The sequence below is a fragment of the Pleurodeles waltl genome, chromosome 2_1, assembly GCF_031143425.1.
Source record: "Pleurodeles waltl isolate 20211129_DDA chromosome 2_1, aPleWal1.hap1.20221129, whole genome shotgun sequence".
Taxonomy (NCBI): Eukaryota; Metazoa; Chordata; class Amphibia; order Caudata; family Salamandridae; genus Pleurodeles; species Pleurodeles waltl.
In genome coordinates, this window is record NC_090438.1 from 99,942,688 (window position 1) to 99,965,252 (window position 22,565).

A 22,565-nucleotide genomic window follows, 5' to 3' on the forward strand; every position below is an offset into this window, starting at 1 on the left:
TATATATTTCAATATATAAGTATATATGTATATTTAAATGCATATACTCACTGAAGAAACAAAGGTTAAAGTAACGTTATAGTTAGGTGAATTTGTCAGTGACAATTTTAAAGTTTTGAACTAAAAAAACACTGAAATTCACCAGTTATAGTTCGTTGCACCCCTGTCATGTACTGATTATGACCTCACATATTACATCACTCATGAAATGTTCTGTGACATCATTTATGACATCACTAATGTAACTCAAATGACATCATTGATGACATCACGGATGACATTATCCAATGAGTGTGTTAGTTTGTTATATAGTTTGCATTGTGGCAGGTAACTACCATATTACTTTGCTACCTAATTTTGCACAGCCTGTGTCCAGCTAATCGGTATAGTGTTTCAAATGGCATGTGCTTCTAATGCACCATAGATGTTTAGAGATAGTGAACATTCTCTAAATCTTTATTTTGAGAGTAACTCTGCGTGCAGTTGACAATTGACTTGTGTTCATTATGTTCTACACAAGTTTTTTGGTACTGCAGAAAACGTTTTCAGCAGGGAAAAGATTTTGCATGCTACTTATTAAGTTTTGTAAGTAGCCTTGAGTTACTAGACAGAATTGTTTCAGCATAACAATGTCTACTCAATATAGAAGTGCCACCTGTGTACATGTGCTTGCTTGGCTTCAGAAGATGGGTTATCTGTAACGTTTTCACCACAGTATGGAGGCTGCAGGTTGTATGATCTTTAGCACCTTCCACATGGTTATTTTAATATTCACTCTATGGACAATTTTTGCTTAGAGGGTACACTGTATTTAGTAGATACTTTTAAATACTCTGAGGTGTATTTCTCATTAGAGTTTCACTGTCTGCAAACAGTGTGGTACAGAGTAAACTCTGTTAACAGAACCCACTTTTCTACTCATATCCACTTAATTTCTCAATGTAGGTTCGTTGACTATCAGCGGTTTGATAGAAGTAAAGAGTGTCTGCAGTAACAGGGATTAAGTATCTGGAGGAACTTGGTTCTCCTTGAAAAGTTGTATACAGATTAAACACAGTGTGGAGGATAAGTTACTGTTTCATCTCTGGCTCATAGTCAACATGAACTCAGCTACCCATGAAGTGTATAGTATAGGATCAATGTTGCAAAAAACACATGCTTGCTTTACCTATAGCGGTTGTACGTTTCATAGCAGTAAAGACAAGTTGTATTATTCAAAGCTATTCTGCACTTACATTCATAGCTCGTATGGTATATCCGTTTAAAGACTAATGTGTACAAAAGAAGCTTGAATTATGTCATCAGTGATGACATAAATTATGGCATAGCATGTCATGAGTGATGTCATATATGAAGGCGGGGCGAAAGCTATAGTTGGTGCTGCTAACAATAACTGGTGAATTTCTGTGGGATTTCTTTTTTATTTCAAAATGTCGTCACTGACAAATTCACCTAACTATATAACGTTAATTTAGCCTTTGTTTTTTTTCAGTGAATTTCCAAGGGGGGGGGGGGTTCCAATACTTTACCTTTGTTTTTTTCAATGAACTACTATTTTTTTTAACATAAAGTAATATTTCATTACGCTACAAAAATCCAAACTCCTGTCGAAGGCCATGCGGGGCAGGCTCATTTTTTTTAAAGGGAAGTGGGGCTGCATATCCCCCCTCCCTGAGCCTCATTCCGCTCCTGGGGCCCCATGAGCCTTTTTTTTAAGGGGGAGGCAAGCTGTGTGGCCCTCCACCTGAGCCTCATTAGGCCCCGGTGACCCCATCCCCCAGGGCTGTTGCTTTTTCTTAAAGGGTTGGGAGGTGCGTGACCCCCAGAGCCTAGTTAGGGTCTGGGAACCACCTCTAACAGTGACACTCCTTTAAAAAAGGGGAGAGGGCACATGTGGTCTCCTTTCTTAGGCTGTTTTTGGCCCTGGGGACCCAATTCCCCTGGGCCTGGCGAAATTACCAGGGTAAGGAGGCACACAGCCCCCTCCCTTGGCCGATTCCAGCTCCAGGGACTCTATTTCCAAGGTCGGGCATGATTATCAGGGGGAGGAGAGTATGCAGCCCCCCCTCCCTGGACCGATTACAGTCCTGGGTGCCCCATCCCCTGGGGCATGGTGTAATTATCAGGGAAAGGGGGCCACTCGGTCCCCTCCCCTGGCTGGTTTTGGCTCCTGAGGGCACCATCCCCTGGTGTACTTTTTAAGGGGAGGGAGAATTCCTGGGGCCCAGCATTATAATCAGGGAGATAGGGACATGCCGTCCCCTTCCTGGGGTTGAGTTGTGGCCCCAGGGACCCCATCACCTAGGGTCCATCTTTATTATGGGGGACACACAGGCCCCTCCCTGGCCAATTTTATCCCTGCGGTCGTCATTCCCCAGGGCCTGGAGTGATTATGACCTGGGGCCCAGCTTTATAATGGGGGGTATGTGGCCCCCCTTCCTGGGCCAATTACAGCCATGGGGACTCCATTCCTCGGGCCCAGTGTTATTATCAGGGATTGATGGGCACACTGCCCGCCTCCTGGGGCCGATTTCAGCCTTATGGACCCCATCCCCAAGGGTGTTTTTAAGGGTGAGGGGGACACATGGCTCCCTTCCCTTGGCTGATTTAGTTCTGGGGACCTCACCTCCTGGGGCCCGACATTATAATCAGGGGGAGGGGGCACGCGACCACTCCATACCTTGGGGCCTGCCATGCTTTTTAGTGGGTGGGAGCACGCAGCAGCCTTCCCAGGCAGATTGCGGCCGTGGGGGCCATCCCCCAGAGTCTGGCTTTACTATCAGGGTGAGGGGGCATGCGGGCCCACCCCTTGCTGATTTTGGCCCCAGGCCTGTGTGTCCCATCCCCTGGGACACAGCTTGCTTGTATGGGGGGGGCATGCAGCCCACCTCCTTGGATTGAGTTCAGCCTTGGGGACTACATACACTGGGGACCGGCATGCTTGTTTGAGTAGGGAGGCACAGGGCCCCCATCTCAAGTTAATTTTGACCCTGGCAACACCATCCTCACTGGGCCCTCACAGTTAAAGGTGGGTACCCTAGAACTGACCCACGGAACCCACCATAGTGTCCTTGGGAGCTGCGAGGGGAGCCCCAAGGGCCCGCAGCCCCACCTGACTCCTGCATCCAATTGGAACTGGCATTGCTCCAGCCCACAGGAGCAGCTGCTAGTGCTACTCCCTGCAGGTAGGAGTAATATTTAGACTTGTTTCCCTGCCCCCAGCATTTTTTAAACTCCCACATGCTGGAAGCAATTTGGCGGAATAGTTGAAAATGCTCCCGCCAAGGGAGGGCAAACACAAGTTTCCCTGCCCAGTGGCCAATTTTTTTGCTTGTTCAATACTACAATAGTCTCGCAAGATCGATGCTTTTTGTCGCCAATTTCTTTTTTTAGCTCCATGCAGGGATCCCTCTGTGATCCCATGGGGCCTAAGGGTGAGGCTATCCCTACCCTGCCCCCTTCTACTGTTTATTTTTCCTATGTTCAGGACAGGAGCTAAGTCCCTGAGTCCTGTAATGACTGGCAACAGCATTTTTCTCATGTTGCTAGCAGCCAATCAGAGTGCTTGCTCTTGTGGGAGTCTGATTCCCACAACGGCCAGATGGCCCAAGGAGAATAAAGCTCCCTGGGACAATCAGAATGCTCTATTTTCTAATTGGTGCTCCCATGAGAATCTCTTGAGACCCTCGGGGGTCCCGCCGTCCAAATATCTATATATTTCTGTCCCTTACATTCTCAAAAGATACTGAACAGATTTACAACAAATCACAAAAAGCACACTCTGTGGACCAAGATCTAGCTTCCTGCAGAATTTGGTGAAATTCTGTCCAGCAGTTTTTGCTGTAGTCCATCCTAAAGAAGTCCGTGGAAAAAACAGAGGGATTTTGCGTTTTCTCGGCCCTTGCTTGACGTATCACATGGACACTTTCCTGGAAGTAGCTGAGGTGAGTGAACCTTTCTTTGGAAACCTTTTGGCCTAAATATGTATCCCCCTGGTTTTCTGAGTGTGAAGTTATCAGGCATAGGTGTGTTTGCCATTTGTCCGAGCAGCAATACACACTCTTGACACAAGGGAATGTTTTTGATGGGTGAGAGTCCATTGGGGATGTATGTAATATTTGGGTACAGGGCTGGCTGGCATCCTGACGAACTTACCAACCTCATGGTGATGTGGTTTGCATGAATCCTAACATGTTTTATTACCCAGAATCCCCTGTAAATTTTAAAGTATGGTTAAAAAAAAAAAAGACTTGCAACCATGAGAAGACTATATATGATTACATAATTGACCTATTCTTGTCAGTTACGAGAGGTCCAACCGCACATTGTAGGTGCTGTTTATTTATATAGGTGTGGGAACACTGGGTGGTGGAACCTTTGCTGTTCTCTTCGCATTCTAGAACTTTCTCTCACAGAAATATGAAGAAATCCTTTTTTAGTCAATGTTTCCTCTGTGCAGAGAATGCTGGGTAAGAAAAGATTATGGTTTTCTTGCAAGGCATACCACCCAGTACTCGTCCAGGTGTTCAGTTTCCTGAAACATCTGGGCCTTGTAGATTTCCCTTTCCCATCCAGGAATCGATCTCTGTTTGGATTTAGTTAGACTATGATACATGAGACTGAGGCATGTAGAAGTTAATAACATTTTAGAGAAGACCTAAGTAGGTTTCCAGCCTATGCACTGTACAGAAACTACTCTTTCAGTATTAGGTGACTTAAAAATGCTCTTAGATAAAGGTCACAGTGCTACATTGGTATTGTATTTCAGCTCTGCCTTTGATTCAATATCTCATACTGTTTTGATATGATGTCTGTGTGCAATGGGAATTCAGGGGGGAGCACTGTATTGTCTTACTTTTTTTCTGTCAAACTGACTGTGAATATATCATCTTTTCTATCTAAATGTACGTTCCTGTCTTGTGGAGTCCCCCATGACTCAATTCTGAGTCCCACATTGTTTAACTTGTACATCTCTCTTTTGGAGAGGCTGATACATAGCTTCAACCTTTCCTTAATGTTATATGCTGATGACACAGTCACAGCGATTGATTAGACAGAAGTACGAATAACTTCGACACCTGAATGGCTTTGGTGACCTGTTTGATGTAAGGGAATGCTCTGAAACTGAATCGGGATAAGACAGAATTGTTGACCTAAGTTCCTCTAGCACTAACCATGTTCTAAACTGGAGTCCTCCTATAATGGTACTTTGTGCTAAAAACCCAGGTTTCATTATAGGTAACAAACCAGCCTTAGAAAAGCAATTGAATGCAATTCCTGCATCCTGCTTCTTTTACTTGAGAATGCTTTGTAAACTCTCCCTCTCCTGCTAATATAGTTGTTTATGCCAGTGGTCCAAGCTACTATTCTTTCTTGCTGGAATGATGGCAATAGCTTATATTTTCGCCTTCTACACAAAACTGTGACCCAGTTGTAAAGGGTTCAGAAGTGTGTAGCTAGAACCCATACTGGGACGTAGTGGTGATTCAATCTCCCAGACACGCAGAGCCCTGCACTGGCTTTCAGAAGATGCAAGAGTGATGTTTAAAATCACTAGTTTGGCACCTAGAGACCTTTAAAAGGAAGGCACAGAGATTAATTTTCTCTAAACTGTGAAGATCTACTCCAAATAGATCTTTAGGATCAACTGATTTTCTGTTACTTGAGGTTCCTTAATTTAACCATGCAGCACAGAGGTGGGAGGGCTTTTCCCTTTCTGGTTGCTATGTGTTGGAAAAGCATCCTCTTACGTCTGTGACTTACTCAACCACATGGAATTCTGCAAGAGTCTAAAAACTTGCCTATTAAAATACCCTTACTGTTTCAGTAGCACCTGCACACCCTTTTGGGTATTTGTTGCGCTTCATAAATATACATCATGATCATCATCAAGAAAATATCCAAACAACATCCAGGTTCCTCACTGGGGTGCAGGCATATTTGTGTGTCTGTGCCCCGGTGAGAATTTGAGTGAGGTTTGGATTTTTTCAGAGGCTAAGAAAAAAAAAAAAACAGCCTTTGGGCTCCTCACTGGGCACAGACATGTGTTTCACCTAAAGGAGCATAACTTGGCTACAACATTATGCTTCTTAAACGTGAAAATAAGGGGTGGTTATTTTTCTTTTTGCAAAGTTTAAAACCAATTGTTGAACGCAGTGCACTGAAATATATTAGTCAAAGTGCACAATGAAATCAATGTTTCAAGTAAGCCACATTTAATATTTGTTTGCAAGAATGTCAATGTTATAGTCTGTTAGAAATGTTATTCTTTATAATCATTTTATATTTAACAAGTTAGATCTTTAAAGCATATTAAACTAAAAGTATATTTGTGTTCCTTTCAGTTTGGTCGGAGTGAAGGCTGTATTCTTTTTGCATGTTCTAACCTTCAACATGAAAGCTTGTTTTTCCAAAGCTGCAGGTGCTGAAACTAACAGGGAGCTTGTTGTGCCGAGATAAGAGAGTCTGAGAGAAGTGCTACCAGGCAAAAGGAGTATCCTGGTATTAGCAGCTATAGCTTTTTAGACTCCTGAATGTGAGGGTGTATCAAGGTCAAGTGCTGAAGGCTTCGGAAGACTGAAGTCTCAATTATAATTGATTTGCAATTTTGTTTTTCAAATGAGAGTTTCTGTTATGACGTCACCACACCAGAAGAAACTAAGGTTTAATTATGGTTTATTAGGCGAGAGATCCAGATTCTGTTTGCCCCTTGCTCAGAGTGAACCTTTTTGAGGTACAGACCTCATACTTTCTATGTGGCTTTATGCCACTGCACCTCTCTTGAACAGAATCTTCTACTGAAGATCTGTTTGCTAACCTTTCTCAAATATTCCTTTAGTATTATAATAGTGTAGGAGCTAGATTCAATGGTTAGACAAAAGAACTTAATTTTAAGATCCAGACATCATGTACGTTTCGTGATTTTGTGCATTGTTGCTATTGAAGTCTTGGTCTTTTATCTGTTGTTTTGATTTAATATTATGCAACACCTTAACTTTCCATTGATGATTTTGTATATCTATACTATTGTTTTGAGGCTCACCTATGTAACGTTGGCTTTGAGTCTGTAATAAACCCCTTTGAAACTTTAATTTGGGCTCCGAGGTTTAATGTGTGGCTATTGAGTTGCACTGTAGTGGATTAGGATAATCTGGTAAAATTATCTCTTCACCCCCCAGAACAGAGAAGAAAGATTCATCGGACCCCAGATAAAGAAATAGGGCTCTTTGCTGGATCAGAGAGCGGCAAACGAGGATGGTTATCTTTCCGAATTGAGGAGAACCGGAATTAGGCTCTAGACTAGTTGGACCCCAGAGCCCAAACCCTAGTGTCCATGTCCAGAGATGGAGAATCAGAGAAGTTGCGTAGGATCGGAAAAAAGTTGTACTGGCACCTGAAGAGTGAGTATTAATAGGGTTGCAGAGTGCAGCGGTTTTCATTTAGCTTGCAGTGATTGTGAAATTGGGTGGTGTTTTGCAGAGATGTGAGCATGTTGTGTGAGTGTGGTGATTTATAGAGACATTGAAATGGTTATTGGGTCCAACATGAGGTTAAACGTTGTAGAAGACAATGTTCTATATTATCAGCTCAGTGGTTGTGTTTGTTGTGAGACGTTGTCAACAACATGGTTAAATTAGGGACTTACTTTGCATGAGTCCGAGACAAATTGGTATAGTAGATCTTAATGTGCAAAGAAAAACTGTACTGATTTAGATGTTATCCCGCAGGTCGAGGTCTCATCAGAAGTGATTGTAAACTTTCTTGTGTGATCAAAACTGTTTATTCTTTAGTGAAGCAGACAAAGGTTATTGTATGGTATTTTGTATGTGTGTGATATTTTCAAGCATGTGTGCATGCAAATTGTAAAGGAGGGGGGAACTTCTGCGAGGAGCGAGATTTACGTCAAAGTGTGCCGCACTGGTATAGATTGGTTGGTGTGGTAGTGGGCTGCCATTGGTGGGCAATGTCATAGGGTGCTGCAGTGCAATTGGTGGTTGTGTCGGAGCAAAGGATTGTGGATATGGTGATAATTTAGTTGACTTAGAATATTGTGAAAAGTTTGAAACATGAAATGCTTTAAAGTTTTATGAGACATGTTTGGGGGAGATGTTCATAATCTCAGTAGGGAGGGAGAGGTGGCGCTTCCAGAAGGTACTCAAGGTCACTATATGGTGATTAATGTAGGGCTCCATACATGTGTTTGGCTTGGTAAGTGGTACAAGATCACAGGAAAGGATGGTCCATTGAGAGTCCCACAATATGGCATGTTTAATTTGAGGCTTATTGAAAATTTTAGATATGTTATTTTCCAAACATCCACCTCCATATAATGAAGTTAGGGATGGAAGTAGAAATCAGACTGTTGGTGGTAGTGGTCTGACTAGTGTTGCGACTGCTTCAACTAAGATGACCCCTAGTCCTGTTGAAGTTACTTCCACTAGCATGCCCTGTGAGTTAAGAAGCAAAGGTTCAAAAGAACGTGCCCCAGTTGATCCTACAGTGAGTGCCGTTGATGCCCTTACAGTCCTGATTGCTATAGGCCCAGTATTTCCTATGTATAAAACAAAAAGTTCCAGGAGGAATATGTACATTTTGACTGTACCTAATAATTCTCAAAGGCGCGTTGGGTAGTTTGTTCCTCTAGTTCCAACACACACTGGCACTGCCTGTGAAGCGAGTCCAGATATGACTTTGAATATCTCAGGATGCACTTCTATAGGTGCATATCAGAGGATATCCACACACAATCGTTTTGTATGGGAACCACCTTTAAATGTGGGAAATGGTGCTCACGGAAGTGATTCCACACCTAAAATTGAATCGATTATTGCGGAGGAGAGTGATGACTGGCTACAATTCTTTCATGGAAATACTCCATCTAAGGAGAGTACTAGTTCAGAAGTTAGTCAGGGAATGTTTCCATCCACACCGAGAGAGGGTACTTTAAACGTGGCAAAAGTTGACAACATAATTGGATGCGATGATTGTTGGAAATCTGGGTTTATCAAGAAGATGAGCTCACATTCACGTGCAGGGATATTATTAAGCGAGCCAGCCAAGTTGATGATAAATTGACAGAATTGACTCACAAACATGAGGTAGACTTAAATAAAACTAAGGCTTTGCAAAGGAGCTATCAAGTATGTTTCAGTGAAAAAGACATTGCTGATATGAGAACTCTGGGATTAAAAACTCAGACTAGGGAATTTATTAAACACATTAGGAAATGCAATGAATTAGATAAGTGGGAGACCAAATTGGTGAATATAAAGGAGATGAAGAAACCTTCAGGTTAGCCATCAACAACTGGAACAGAGGGAGGTGTTACTACCTTCCCCTTGAGAGAAGTGCCTGGTGGTGGTTATTTTCATGTGCTATGGAGTCGAAATGATATTGCATCTTTTACCAATGATTTCCCAAATTGACGGAAGAAGCCAATGGACTGGTATGAACAGGCTGAATGGTTTGTGAAAATTTCACAAGTGTTGTGGATTGATTTGAACACATTGTTTGACATTGACATCCCGAGAGACTTATGGACTGAGTGCAAAATAGCTGTTTGATGGCCTGAGATAGAACCGACTAGGAATATAGGGCCAGATGTACGAAGTGTTTTGCATGGCAAAAACTGCGAAATTCGCAGTTTGTGCCATGCAAAACGCGCATCGCGATGCACAGTCCCATTTTGCGAGTCGGTACCGACTCGCAAAATGGGAATGCGACTCACAAATAGGAAGGGGTGTTCCCTTCCTCTTTGCGATTCGCACCGTGAAGCAGAATTGCTTTGTGACCCGAACGGGGTTGCAAAGCAATTTGCAGTTAGCACCCATGTCAAGTGGGTGCTAACTCATTCGCAAAAGGGAAGGGGTCCCTATGGGACCCCTTCTCCTTTGTGAATGTCGCCATAAATATTTTTTCAGAGCAGGCAGTGGTCCAATGGTTTCATTTTCTCTTTTGTATTGCAACTCGTTTTCCTTTGAGAAAGCAGTCACAGACATGGAGGTCTGCTGTCTCCAGCAGGCCACCATCCCTGTGAGTGCAGGGAATCGCAAGGGGGTCGCAAATTGCGACCCACCTCATTAATATTAATGAGGTGAGTCTTCACGACCCCCTTGCGATTCGCAGAAGGTGTCTGCGACACCATTCTGCATATGATTTTGCGACTCAGAAATTGCGAGTCGCACCGACTCGCAATTTTCGAGTCGCAAAATCTATTCTTCCTACATCTGGCCCTTAGTAACTAAGGGGCCTTCGCCATTGGTGATGAAGAAAAATCAGGAGGTCATGATATTCGTGAAAGGGAAAGTGCCTCCTAAAGATGTGGATTGAGTCAAGAATAATAGAACAACTCAACGCTCAAAGGAGTCGATCCATGCTTACTATCAAAGACTGTTCAAACAGTATAGTGGTATGGAGACTTTAGAGGCAAAGGATATGAAACATTTTGTCACAAGGTTTGTGACAGGATTCAAGCCAGAGATAAGTCTAATGATTCAGTAGCATTTAATCTGTTGCCAGAATAAGACCATTGACGAGATTGTGTGTTATGCTAAATATTGCCATGATGAAATAGAGATGAAGCAGAAAACATTGAAGGAAAAGTTGATGTTTGCCCAAATGAAAGCAGCTCAAAGAACTAGTCAGATACCCATGGCTGTAAACAATGGTGGTACAATGCAAGGTGTATCTCAACAGCCACAGAATCCAATGCAAGGTAGAGGTCAAGGAGTCCCAAACGATCCTAGTACAATAGTCTAAAAAGGTCAACGTCTTGTCACGTCTGCAATCAGCTGGGACATTGGAAGCGGGAATGCCATTTAAATCTGACTAATCAGGTCCAAAATGCAGGATTTGTGCCTTCTCAGAATAAGGATTCTAACTAGATGCAGGGTGTCCAAAGACCCAGGAGCCAAAATGTTCATGTGTTCCAAGCTCTGATGATGCAAGTCCTTAACCCTTAATGCCACAGTAGAATGCGGTTGAACCATGCCAGAATGTAAATCAGAGCATAAGAATTAATGTGACTAGGGAACAGAATAATAACCCGTTTCAACAGTTCCCTCTATGTGACACAGGTGAAAGAAATTGCTCCGATGCCTGAGAGGGGAGGAAGACTGCGTATTTGGCGTAGCCTTAGAGGTAGACCAGAGTGGATCATTCGTAGATAGTGAAGTGGATGGCTGTCCTGTGTCATTTTTGGGTTGACACTGGTGCTACCCATTCTACTCTGAGAACAGTAGAAGTCCCAAACCTACCCCTCTTGGGAAAAACAGTCCAGGTTGTTGGTGTGGAGAATAAACAAATGACAGCTCAAGAAACTGCCTCTGTCATTGTAAAAATACGATCTTTTGAAGACAAGCACAAATTTATAATATGTGATCGTAGTCCAGTGAATCTCTTGAGAGGAGACTTACTGTCCAAATTGAATTGTGTCATTTTTTGTACGCCAGCAGGAATAGAAGTCAGTACCCAAGATCAGGATAGTGCCTTTAAACTGAAAAGTGAAATGCATTGCACCATATTGACTCTGTTAACAGTTGATAATTTGCCTCCAGATTTGAGTGAAACTGTTGAACTTAAAGTGTGGTGTTTTTTAGGAAAAGATGTCTAACTGATAAAAGAAGTAGAAGCTGTCCGGATTACTGTTAAACCAAATGCTGAATTTCCGAAAACCCCACTGCAGTGTTTGACCCCTGAAATAATTGCTGAAATAACTCCTGTCATTGAATCCATGGTATAGCAGGGAATTCTGAAGGAGATCATGGGAAGTCCTTGTAACTCTCCCATCATGGGTATTCAGAGACCAAATAGAAAATTCCAAATTGCACAGGACCTTAGGAAAATAAACAATATTGTTCTCCCTCTCCCTTGTTGCCTGTGGACCTGAATCCAGCTGTGGTAATGTTTCAGATTTCATGTGAGGCTGAGTGGGTCCACTGTTATTGATTTGTGTCAAGCTTTCTTTTTGATACCGCTGCATGGGGATAGTCAATTCCTCTTCACCTTCTAGCTCAGAAACAGGGCTTTGGCATGGTGGCGAGTTCCACAAGGGTATACCGAATCACCATCTATTTTCAATTAGATCTTAAAGAATAATCTGGAATCTTTGATCATGCCATGCAATTCAGTCCTAATTCAGTATATTGATGACCTCATTGTGGCATTTAATACTCAAAAACCTTTAAACAGGATACCATTGCATTATTGAACCACCTCGCTGAGAGTGGACATACAGTATCCCCAGGAAAATTGCAATATTGTCAAAAACAAGTCCAATACCTTGGACACCACATTGAGAAAGGAGTGAAAAAGGTGTCACAAGAGAGGATTTCAGCAAAACTGAAAATGGGTCTACCAACTACACAGAGAGAAGTCATGATGTTTTTGGGAATGTTGGGCTACTGTAGACAGTGGATACCCAACTTTTCCCTGGTGGCCAAGCCTTTACAGAAGCTGACACATAAGGATATGTCAGATTATGTACCATAGGACGAGTGTCTAGTCACATTTCTAGAGCTAAGAGAATGTCTCCGTCAGAGTGAGTGGGGCTGTGCTCTCTTAGTGCTGACTCAAACGCATGGAAATGCTAAGAGATCTGTGGCATTTTTTTCTGCCACATTAAATCCTTTTGCTTCTGCACTGCCTGGATGTTTAAAACCAGTAGGTGCAGTTAGCACTAGCATAGAGAGCGGCAAAAATATTGTTATGGGTCACCCATTAACTGTGTATGTCCCTCACTCAGTTGAGCTTTTATTGACCAGAACTAGAACGCAGCATTTGAAAAGTATTTGACTCATTAAGTACGAACAAATTATATTGGCTGCAGAGAATGTGACAGTCAAATGTTGTGGGATTTTAAATACTGCTACTCTGCTGCTAATGGTGGATCAAGGAGTTAATGAAGATTGTGAAGGGGACCGCAATTGTCTTGATGTCACTGAACTATGTACCAAACGGAGAACAGACATACAAGATGAAGCATTACCTGAATCTGATTATGGTCTTTATGTTGATGGTTCGTGCTTAAGAGACAGCAGAGGAAATTTGAGAGTAGCCTATGCCATTTGTACTCTCGGATTTATCAAATCTTCATGGCTTCAAGGAATGTTCTCTGCCCAAGTAGCCGAGTTGATTGCTCTTACTAGTGCATGCTGTGTTGCTGATCAATTGAAAGTGACAATCTTTACTGATAGTCAATATGGCTTTGGCGGTATTCATGACTTCGGACAACTGTGGTCTCAGCAAGCTTTTATGACGTCCTTTGGATCTCAGATCCGGAAAGGGCGAACAAGTGAAAAAAAACCTCGAAGTACTACAATTACCTGAACAAATTGCAGTGGTCAAGTGCCCTGCAAAATCGTTCTGGAGATGATCATGTGACTTTGGGCAATAGGTATGCCAAAGAGGTTGCGAGATACTGTGCTCAAAATGTCTATAATTTTCATGGTGAATTCACAAATGAGGGAATAGATGAGACTAACTAACCTTTTGTTGACAACAGCTGATACTTGGGATGAGGTAAAAAGGCTTTAAGAGGAAGTGTCTGCAGATGAACAACAGGGTTGGGTCAGGGCAGGTTGTGTTAAAAGAGATGAAGACATTTGGGTTTCAATGGATGGAAGACCAGTGTTGCTAAACAGCTTGTTACCTCCTTTGGCTCGGCATTTTCACGTCTCTGATTATATTGGTAGGGCTGCTATGGTGAGATTCTTCAGACAAACTTAGTTTATTCCTAAATTCAGATCGATAGCTAATGTCAGAGTCACCAGATCTTCGGGGTCTGTGCACGTTCCCATCACTTCCACCACAAGACAGCTCCAATACTCTGATTAGATTTATCACAGAGTCTAACAGAGTCCAAGTGAGGAAAAGGGGATTAGGACGGGAACAGCTGGGAAGGAGACCTGTAGGAAGCAAAAGGTTAAAACACAACATCAAAATTACATCTCATGAATTCAGTACCATGCTCCAACTCTAAGCTTCGTTTTTTTTCCAAAAAACATGAACAACCCTAGAATAGTTTTAAAACTGACTAGGCTTTAGATGACCGAATACCTGAGGAGGAAACAGGAAAAGTTAAATAGGACTTTCAGATTCGAATACTTTCTTTAGCATGAGAATCAGGAAACACTCTGAGCAATTTCTAAACAACCATATGAATCTCCTTTTAAGAATACATATCAGGAACACACAGCATTACATCTAGAACTCTGGTATTGTTGTGTTCTTCTCAGAAAAAACATTGGGAAGTGAATTGCGCACATTGCAGATTTTTTTATGAGTATTAAACACCATAAAGGAATGTGCACCATGAAATCACACAACGTAGATTCAAGGAATAAATCACGCAACGTGTCAACTTGAAATGCTACCAAGAAAATGTCTTAGAATAGTAGCGCACAGTAATTTACATTATTTATACACGAGGAAAGAATTGCGCGTCTTGCCGATTCAAATGCCACCATACAAATGCCAAGAAAAGGTAGCGCACAATGAACAACATGAAAAACACTCAGGGAAAGAATCGCGCGTCTTGTCGATTCAAATGCCACCATGCAAATGCCAAGAAATGGTAGCGCACAATGAATAACACGAAAAAACACTCAAGGAAAGAATCGCGCGTGTTGCCGATTCGAATGCCACCATGTAAATGCCAGAAAATGGTAGCGCACAATGAACAGCATGAATTACACACGAGAAGTGAATTGCGCGTTTCGCCGATTCGAATGCCACCGTGTAAATGTCAAGAAAAGATAGCGCGCAATGAACAACAAAGTTAAATGCTCATGAAACGAGTTGCACGTCTTGCCAACTCGTAAAACATCATGTAAATGTCAAGAAATATCAGCGCGCAATGAACAACAATGTAATAACGAAGTCAAATCTTTATGGAATAAATTGCGCGTCCTCCCTATTTGCAAACCACCATACAAATGTGAAAAAATTGCAGTGCACAAGTAATCTGTTATTCATTTAAGAATTAAAGTCAAGAATATGAAAATTCTCAATTACGGTGTTGGGAAATGTCCAAATACCGTCTTACCGCCTGGAAACAGTGATCACCAATGAGAGATGAGTGCAGAAGACTGGAAAATCCAAATAGGCCTCCGGGACAGGAGCTCAGGAAGAAGCTGCTGCTCTGCACCGGGACCTCTGAATAGTGAGCACTGGAAGTTGGGCTGACTCTCTTTTATAGAGTCTTGGCCCAGCCTAGAACCACGCCCAGGCATGTTGCAGGGAAAGTCTCTAGAAGGCCCTGGAAAGGGACCACACCCTAACACACTCTGAATGTCTGCAGCAATACATTGCAAATGTACAGTATTTATAAGCACCTTAAAAATGAATCTTTTGGATGGAATTCTGCAATGCAAAAGGTTAAACAATAACATATCATCACAATGCATAAATTACATTATCTTGCGAGTGTTGGGTTTTTGCATTCTAGATGCCCGTAGAGCGCGCACTGTCCTGGTGTTGACAGTACTCCCCTCTCCCAGGCGAGCTCTAGGGCCTGGTTTATCTGGATTGAGACGATGAAAGCGTCTCACAAGTACTGGAGCATGAACATCAGATGCGGAAACCCATGAATTACTTTCAGGGCCATAACCTTTCCATGAGATTAAATACCATAGGTTACGCCCTCTCAGTTTAGAGTCCAACACTTTCTTGACTTCATATTCTTCTTCCCCCTGTACTAGAACAGGAGCTGGATGAGGGTGGACCTTTTGGACTGCCTTTTTTAAGAGGGAAGTATGGAACACTGGATGAATCCGTAATGATTTTGGCAATTGTAGTTTATAGGTCACAGGATTGATTTGCTGAAGAACAGTGTAAGGACCTATAAATTTGGGGTTGAACATGTGCTCCTTCTTGAAGTCTATGGGCCTGATTACAACTTTGGAGGAGGTGTTAATCCGTCCCAAATGTGACGGATATACCACCAGCCGTATTACGAGTTCCATAGGATATAATGGATTGGTAATACGGCTGGTGGTATATCCGTCACTTTACCATCACTTTTGGGACGGATTAACACCTCCTCCAAAGTTGTAATCAGGCCCTATATGTTTTGTGGAAAGCCACACTTTGTCACCAGGTTGATACTGCGGTCCCTCACAATGTTTCTTGTCATAATGCTTTTTGTATTTTTTTTTGGCTTTTTCTAAATGTTGTTTAATCGATTTCTGAGTTTGATGCAAATGTTGAATGATTTCTGACACAGCTGGAGTGAGAGAACTTTCTTGAGGAATTGTGATGGGCAAGGTGTCAGGATGATAGCCAAACAAACCAAAGAAGGGTGTAACGCCAGTAGAAGTGTGGAAGGAGTTGTAGGCTAACTCAGCTAACCAGAGCATTGATGTCCATGAATTAAGTGCTTTTTCAGCGTAAGCACGTAGGTATTTCTTCAAAGTCTGATTTAGTCTCTCCGTTTGACCATCTGTTTGATGATGGTGGCTAGTAGATAGGGTAGATGTCACTTGGAGTGTTTTACACCATGTCTTCCAGAAGTTGGAGGCAAATTGCGATCCCCGATCGGAGAGGATCACTTTTGGCAGTCCATGATAACGAATCACTCTATTCAGTAAGATAGTTGCCAGTTCACTAGAGGTGGGTAATTTCTTACAGGCAATGAAATGTCCATATTTCGTGCGACTATCTACTAACACCAGAATTACTGAATGCTGTTGAACCACTGGCTGACCTGTAATAAAGTCTAAAGAGATGTGTTCCCACGGACGACTTGGGGTTGGGAGGGGGTGTAACAACCCTTTCGGTTTTGAATGACTTGTTTTAGTGCGAGCACAGACTTCGCAATTGTTTACCATTGTTTTTACATCCTTTGTTAAGGTAGGCCACCAAAAATAGCGTTGGATTAATTCAAGAGTTTTAGGAGTACCAGGGTGACCTGCTGTAGGTATAACATGCAACCAATGAAACACTATCTTGCGAAGTTTGGTAGTGGGCACGAACAAACGAGCATCGTGAAAGGGTAATCCTTGCTTGATTGATCTTTTCGGATCTGCTTGGGCCCACGCCTGCCATTTTTCAACAGTGAATGAATTGCGGATGTCTTCAAAGAAATCTTCTGTTTTTATGATACATAGGACCTTGTCAGGAGCAATGATAGCTCTGGGGGTTTGAACTGCAGGCAATGTGGTAGACTCTTGGCGGGACAAGGCGTCAGCTGTGCGATTATCTTTACCAGGCCTGAAGGTTACCACAAAATCAAACTCGGCAAAAAACAGCATCCAGCGTAATTGCCGAGGAGTCAAAAGTCTGGCAGAACTCATGAATTGAAGATTGCGATGATCAGTATATACTGTGACAGTATATTTAGCTCCCAACAAATAATGTCTCCATTCTTTAAAGGCGTCACGAATCGCCAGAAGCTCTTTTTCAGCAATGACATAGTTCTGTTCGGCTTCGTTCAACTTCCAAGACATGTAAGCTACAGGATGAAGCTGACCAGTGTCTTTGTTTTGTTGTGACAAGACTGCTCCTATCGCCACATCTGAAGCATTGCACAGACCAAAAGGCATGACAGTGTATTCAAAAAGGCCATATCTTGTTTTGAATGCCGTTTTCCATTCGTCACCCTCTCTCATTCTGACCAAATGGTAAGCACCTCGAAGATCAAGCTTCGTGTAGATTTTTGCTTTCTTTACTTGTTCCAGTAAGACCGGAATTAGAGGCAAAGGATATTTGTTCTTGATGGTGATTTTATTCAAGCCCCTATAGTCGATACAAGTTCGAAGCTCTCTGTTCGCTTTTGGAACAAAAAACAAAGGAGAAGCTGTGGGAGACTTAGAGGGGCGGATGAAACCGTTCTCTAAGAATTGATCCAAGTATTTTCGTAAATGTTGATTTTCATGTTCTGACAGGGCATACACACGACAGTTGGGAAGTATCCCCCCTGGGACTAGATCAATTTGACAGTCATAAGATCTATGAGGAGGTAAGTTCTCTGCTTCCTTCTCATCAAATACATCTTCATAAGACGAATACTGTTTGGGCAACTGAACTTCTTTCTCTGCGGCGGTAGCTATGTAAGAATGGCGAACTTCCGATTCTTGAGTCCTTTGGAGACAATGTTCTTTACATAGCACTGATGAGAACATGATCTTTTGTTCTGCCCAATTAATCTCTGGATTGTGATGAGTTAACCATGGCAAGCCAAGGATGATCCCATACTGGGGAGCATGGATCACGTCAAGGATGAGTTCCTCTTTATGTTTCTTTCTTTGATTTTTACCTTCACAAATTATTGTCAAGGGGACAGTCTGAAGAGTTATCGGACCTCCAGTCAAGAGTTTTCCATCAACTGCCTGGATGGTTTCCGGGGTCTTCTTTTCAATACATGGGATGCCCCATGCACGAACCAATTGGGCGTCAACAAAGTTTCCGGTAGCCCCAGAGTCCACTAGAGCCTTCTTGAAATAGGTCTTTTTCTTGACCTGAACTCTTATTCCCAATTTTAGATGTTTGGATTGTGAAGGATCCACGGTGACACCCAAGAGCAACCCTTCTCTGCAACTTGGGTGCTTTAGATTTTCCGACTCGACTGATGCATTGGTTGCAACTTTCTGAACTGGGCCTCGCTTGCTCTTTGTTTTGATTGGACAATCTTTGGCGAAATTACCTTTCTGCCCACAATAGAGACATTGCCCATTTTTTCTGCGTAGGTCCTTTTCATCTTTGGTCAAAGGTCTCCTGATGGTTCCAATTTCCACCGGTTCCGACGTTCTTTCTCTCAGAGTTCTTGAGTCTTTGTTATCATGAGCATGCCAAGAATGTTTTTCAGTCTTTTTACGCGTTCCTTTTCTTTCATTTAAACGATGATCAAGCCTCAAGACAAGGTTTATTAAATCTTGACAGTTTGCAGGTTGTGGGTCGATTTGCGCTAAGATGTCTTTTAGCTCCTCTTTGAGTCCCCTGTAAAACAAGGCCGCTTGTTTTTCTTCAGGCCAGGATGTCTCAGCGACCAGCCGATTAAAGTTGGCTAAATATGACACTAAGTCCTGATTCCCTTGGCGTAAGTCTAATAATTCACGATCTGCTGACTGTGTTACAGTTCTACGATCGAAAACTCTCTCAAATTCACGAACAAAATGTTTCCAGTTGTACAACAGGGGACTATTTTTACGCACAAGAGGAATAGCCCAGGTAGCTGCATCTCCAGACAGATATGACAACAAGAAAACTACTTTAGACTGGGCATCGGGGAAAGTATGTGGTCTGCAGGTGAAGTGAAGTTCCACTTGAACCAGAAAAGATTGCGCTTTCAAGGGATCACCTGAGAAGCGTTCTGGGGGAGCTAAAGGAATGGCTGAAGGAACATTGAGGGAAATGTTAGTCGGATTACCTCCAGAAGTCTGAGAAGAAGTACCTGGCCAAGACACACTTGTGGGACTTTATTCTTTCTTCTCAACCTTATTCTGTAACTGACTCACCCTGTCCGCTAGACTATTTGTCAAATCCTTTGATGATACCACTTCTGACTGGAGCTGGGTGATAGCCTTGACTAGCTCGTCCAGTGTGGCCATGCTGAGAACATACACAAACCAGGAGGATACTAATTCGTGGGATCACTATTCTGTCAGAGTCACCAGATCCTCGGGGTCTGTGCACGTTCCCAACACTTCCACCACAAGACAGCTCCAATACTCTGATTAGATTTATCACAGAGTCTAAAAGAGTCCAAGTGGGGAACAACAATGTAATAACGAAGTCAAATCTTTATGGAATAAATTGCGCTTCCTCCCTATTTGCAAACCACCATACAAATGTCAAAAAATGGCAGCGCACAAGTAATCTGTTATTCATTTAAGAATTAAAGTCAAGAATAGGAAAATTCTCAATTACGGTGTTGGGAAATGTCCAAACACTGTCTTACCGCCTGGAAACAGTGATCACCAATGAGAGATGAGTGCAGAAGACTGGAAAATCCAAATAGGCCTCCGGGATAGGAGCTCAGGAAGAAGCTTCTGCTCTGCACCGGGACCTCTGAATAGTGAGCACTGGAAGTTGGGCTGACTCTCTTTTATAGAGTCTTGGCCAAGCCTAGAACCACGCCCAGGCATGTTGCAGGGAAAGTCTCTAGAAGGCCCTGGAAAGGGACCACACCCTAACACACACTGAATGTCTGCAGCAATACATTGCAAATGTACAGTATTTATAAGCACCTTAAAAATGAATCTTTTGGATGGAATTCTGCAATGCAAAAGGTTAAACAATAACATATCATCACAATGCATAAATGACATTATCTTGCGAGTGTTGGGTTTTTGCATTCTAGATGCCCGTAGAGCGCGCACTGTCCTGGTGTTGACAGCTAAAGCGTTGTGCCACTGATGTGTTGTGCCAACAAAACGATATTGGAAAGAGAAATGTAGGTATGCTGTGTCACATAGGACACTCAGGAGGACCTTTTAACAGTATACAGATAGATTTTATTGAGATGCCTCTGTGCAAAGGATTGAGGTATGTTTTGGTTATTGTGTGTATCTTTTACCATGTTGTTGGGGTGTACCCAAAAGGGCAAAATGATAGTTTTACTGTAGGCAAACTGCTGTTGAGGGAACTCATACCTGGGTCTGGTTTCCCAACCTCTTTGAAATCAGATCCAGGAACTAATTTCAACAATGAGGTTCTGAGATTGCTGTGCACAGCACTGCAAATGGACCAAAGATTGCACTTCAGTAATAGACCTGAGGCTTCGGGTCTTGTTGGGCAAGTGAATGGCACACTAAAATCGAGATTGGTAAAGGTGTGTGCTTTGACATTGTTGAAATGGCCTGATGCTTTGCCCTTTGTGTTGATGAGTCTTGGGAGTGTATCTGATCAAAAGACTGGACTGTCTCCCATGAAACCCTGATGGGGAGGGTGATGAGACTGCCAGTGATTCCTGTGAGTGCACTTGTGAATATAACAGATGATATGGTCCTTGAGTATTGCAAAGATGTATCTAATGTGGTGCATTCTGTGTTTCATCAGGTCGGATCAACTACATCTTCTCCACTACAGGAACAGTGCCATGATCTTAGTCCCAGCGACAGGGTCTTGGTGAAGAAACATGCTCGGAAAACCTGTCTGGATCCTCGGTGGCGTGGACCATACTAGGTGATCTTAGTAACCACAACTGCTGTGAAGTGTGGAGGTCTTCTCAACTGGATCCCTGCTTCCCACACTTGCAGAGTTGAGTATCCCCTTGATATGAAAGCATCTGTCCCAAAGGAGCCAGAAGTGCAAGAAAGACAACCGGATTAGGTCAGCCAAGCTGTCGAGAACCAAGCAGAGCTAGAAGTAGCACTTAATCAAGTTCAAGAGGGTCTTGAGCAAGTCACGACTAACTCTGAAGCTGAAACAGTAGAGTCTTGTTCTGTGGCAAATGAGTCAGATTCAGAATCAGATCCCAGGCCAGGCGCTCCGTGTAGGAAAGTACCATCTTGCCTGGCATGTTACCCCCATTTTTCACTGTATATATGTTGTTTTAGTTGTATGTGTCACTGGGACCCTGGTAACCCAGGGCCCCAGTGCTCATAAGTGTGCCTGTATGTGTTACCTGTGTAGTGACTAACTGTCTCACTGAGGCTCTGCTAATCAGAACCTCAGTGGTTATGCTCTCTCATTGCTTTCCAAATTGTCACTGACAGGCTAGTGACCATTTTTACCAATTTACATTGGCTTACTGGAACACCCTTATAATCCCCTAGTATATGGTACTGAGGTACCCAGGGTATTGGGGTTCCAGGAGATCCCTATGGGCTGCAGCATTTCTTTTGCCACCCATAGGGAGCTCTGACAATTCTTACACAGGCCTGCCACTGCAGCCTGAGTGAAATAACGTCCACGTTATTTCACAGCCATTTTACACTGCACTTAAGTAACTTATAAGTCACCTATATGTCTAACCTTTACCTGGTAAAGGTTAGGTGCAAAGTTACTTAGTGTGAGGGCACCCTGGCACTAGCCAAGGTGCCCCCACATTGTTCAGAGCCAATTCACTGAACTTTGTGAGTGCGGGGACACCATTACACGCGTGCACTACATATAGGTCACTACCTATATGTAGCTTCACCATGGTAACTCCGAATATGGCCATGTAACATGTCTATGATCATGGAATTGCCCCCTCTATGCCATCCTGGCATTGTTGGTACAATTCCATGATCCCAGTGGTCTGTAGCACAGACCCTGGTACTGCCAGACTGCCCTTCCTGGGGTTTCTCTGCAGCTGCTGCTGCTGCCAACCCCTCAGACAGGCATCTGCCCTCCTGGGGTCCAGCCAGGCCTGGCCCAGGATGGCAGAACAAAGAACTTCCTCTGAGAGAGGGTGTGACACCCTCTCCCTTTGGAAAATGGTGTGAAGGCAGGGGAGGAGTAGCCTCCCCCAGCCTCTGGAAATGCTTTGTTGGGCACAGAGGTGCCCAATTCTGCATAAGCCAGTCTACACCGGTTCAGGGACCCCTTAGCCCCTGCTCTGGCGCGAAACTGGACAAAGGAAAGGGGAGTGACCACTCCCCTGACCTGCACCTCCCCTGGGAGGTGTCCAGAGCTCCTCCAGT

At 43.2% G+C, this 22,565-nt stretch overlaps 1 long non-coding RNA gene across 1 annotated transcript in view; it reads left to right on the top strand.

Moving 5' to 3' along the window:
• LOC138258425 (uncharacterized) overlaps nt 1–21,468 on the top strand; it is a 94,671-nt gene extending 73,203 nt beyond the window's left edge. The window contains exons 2-3 of the long non-coding RNA XR_011198415.1: nt 7,179–7,400; nt 20,995–21,468. This is a non-coding gene — a long non-coding RNA (uncharacterized lncRNA). The remainder of the gene's footprint in view (nt 1–7,178; nt 7,401–20,994) is intronic.
• Nucleotides 21,469–22,565: the final 1,097 nt, after the last annotated feature.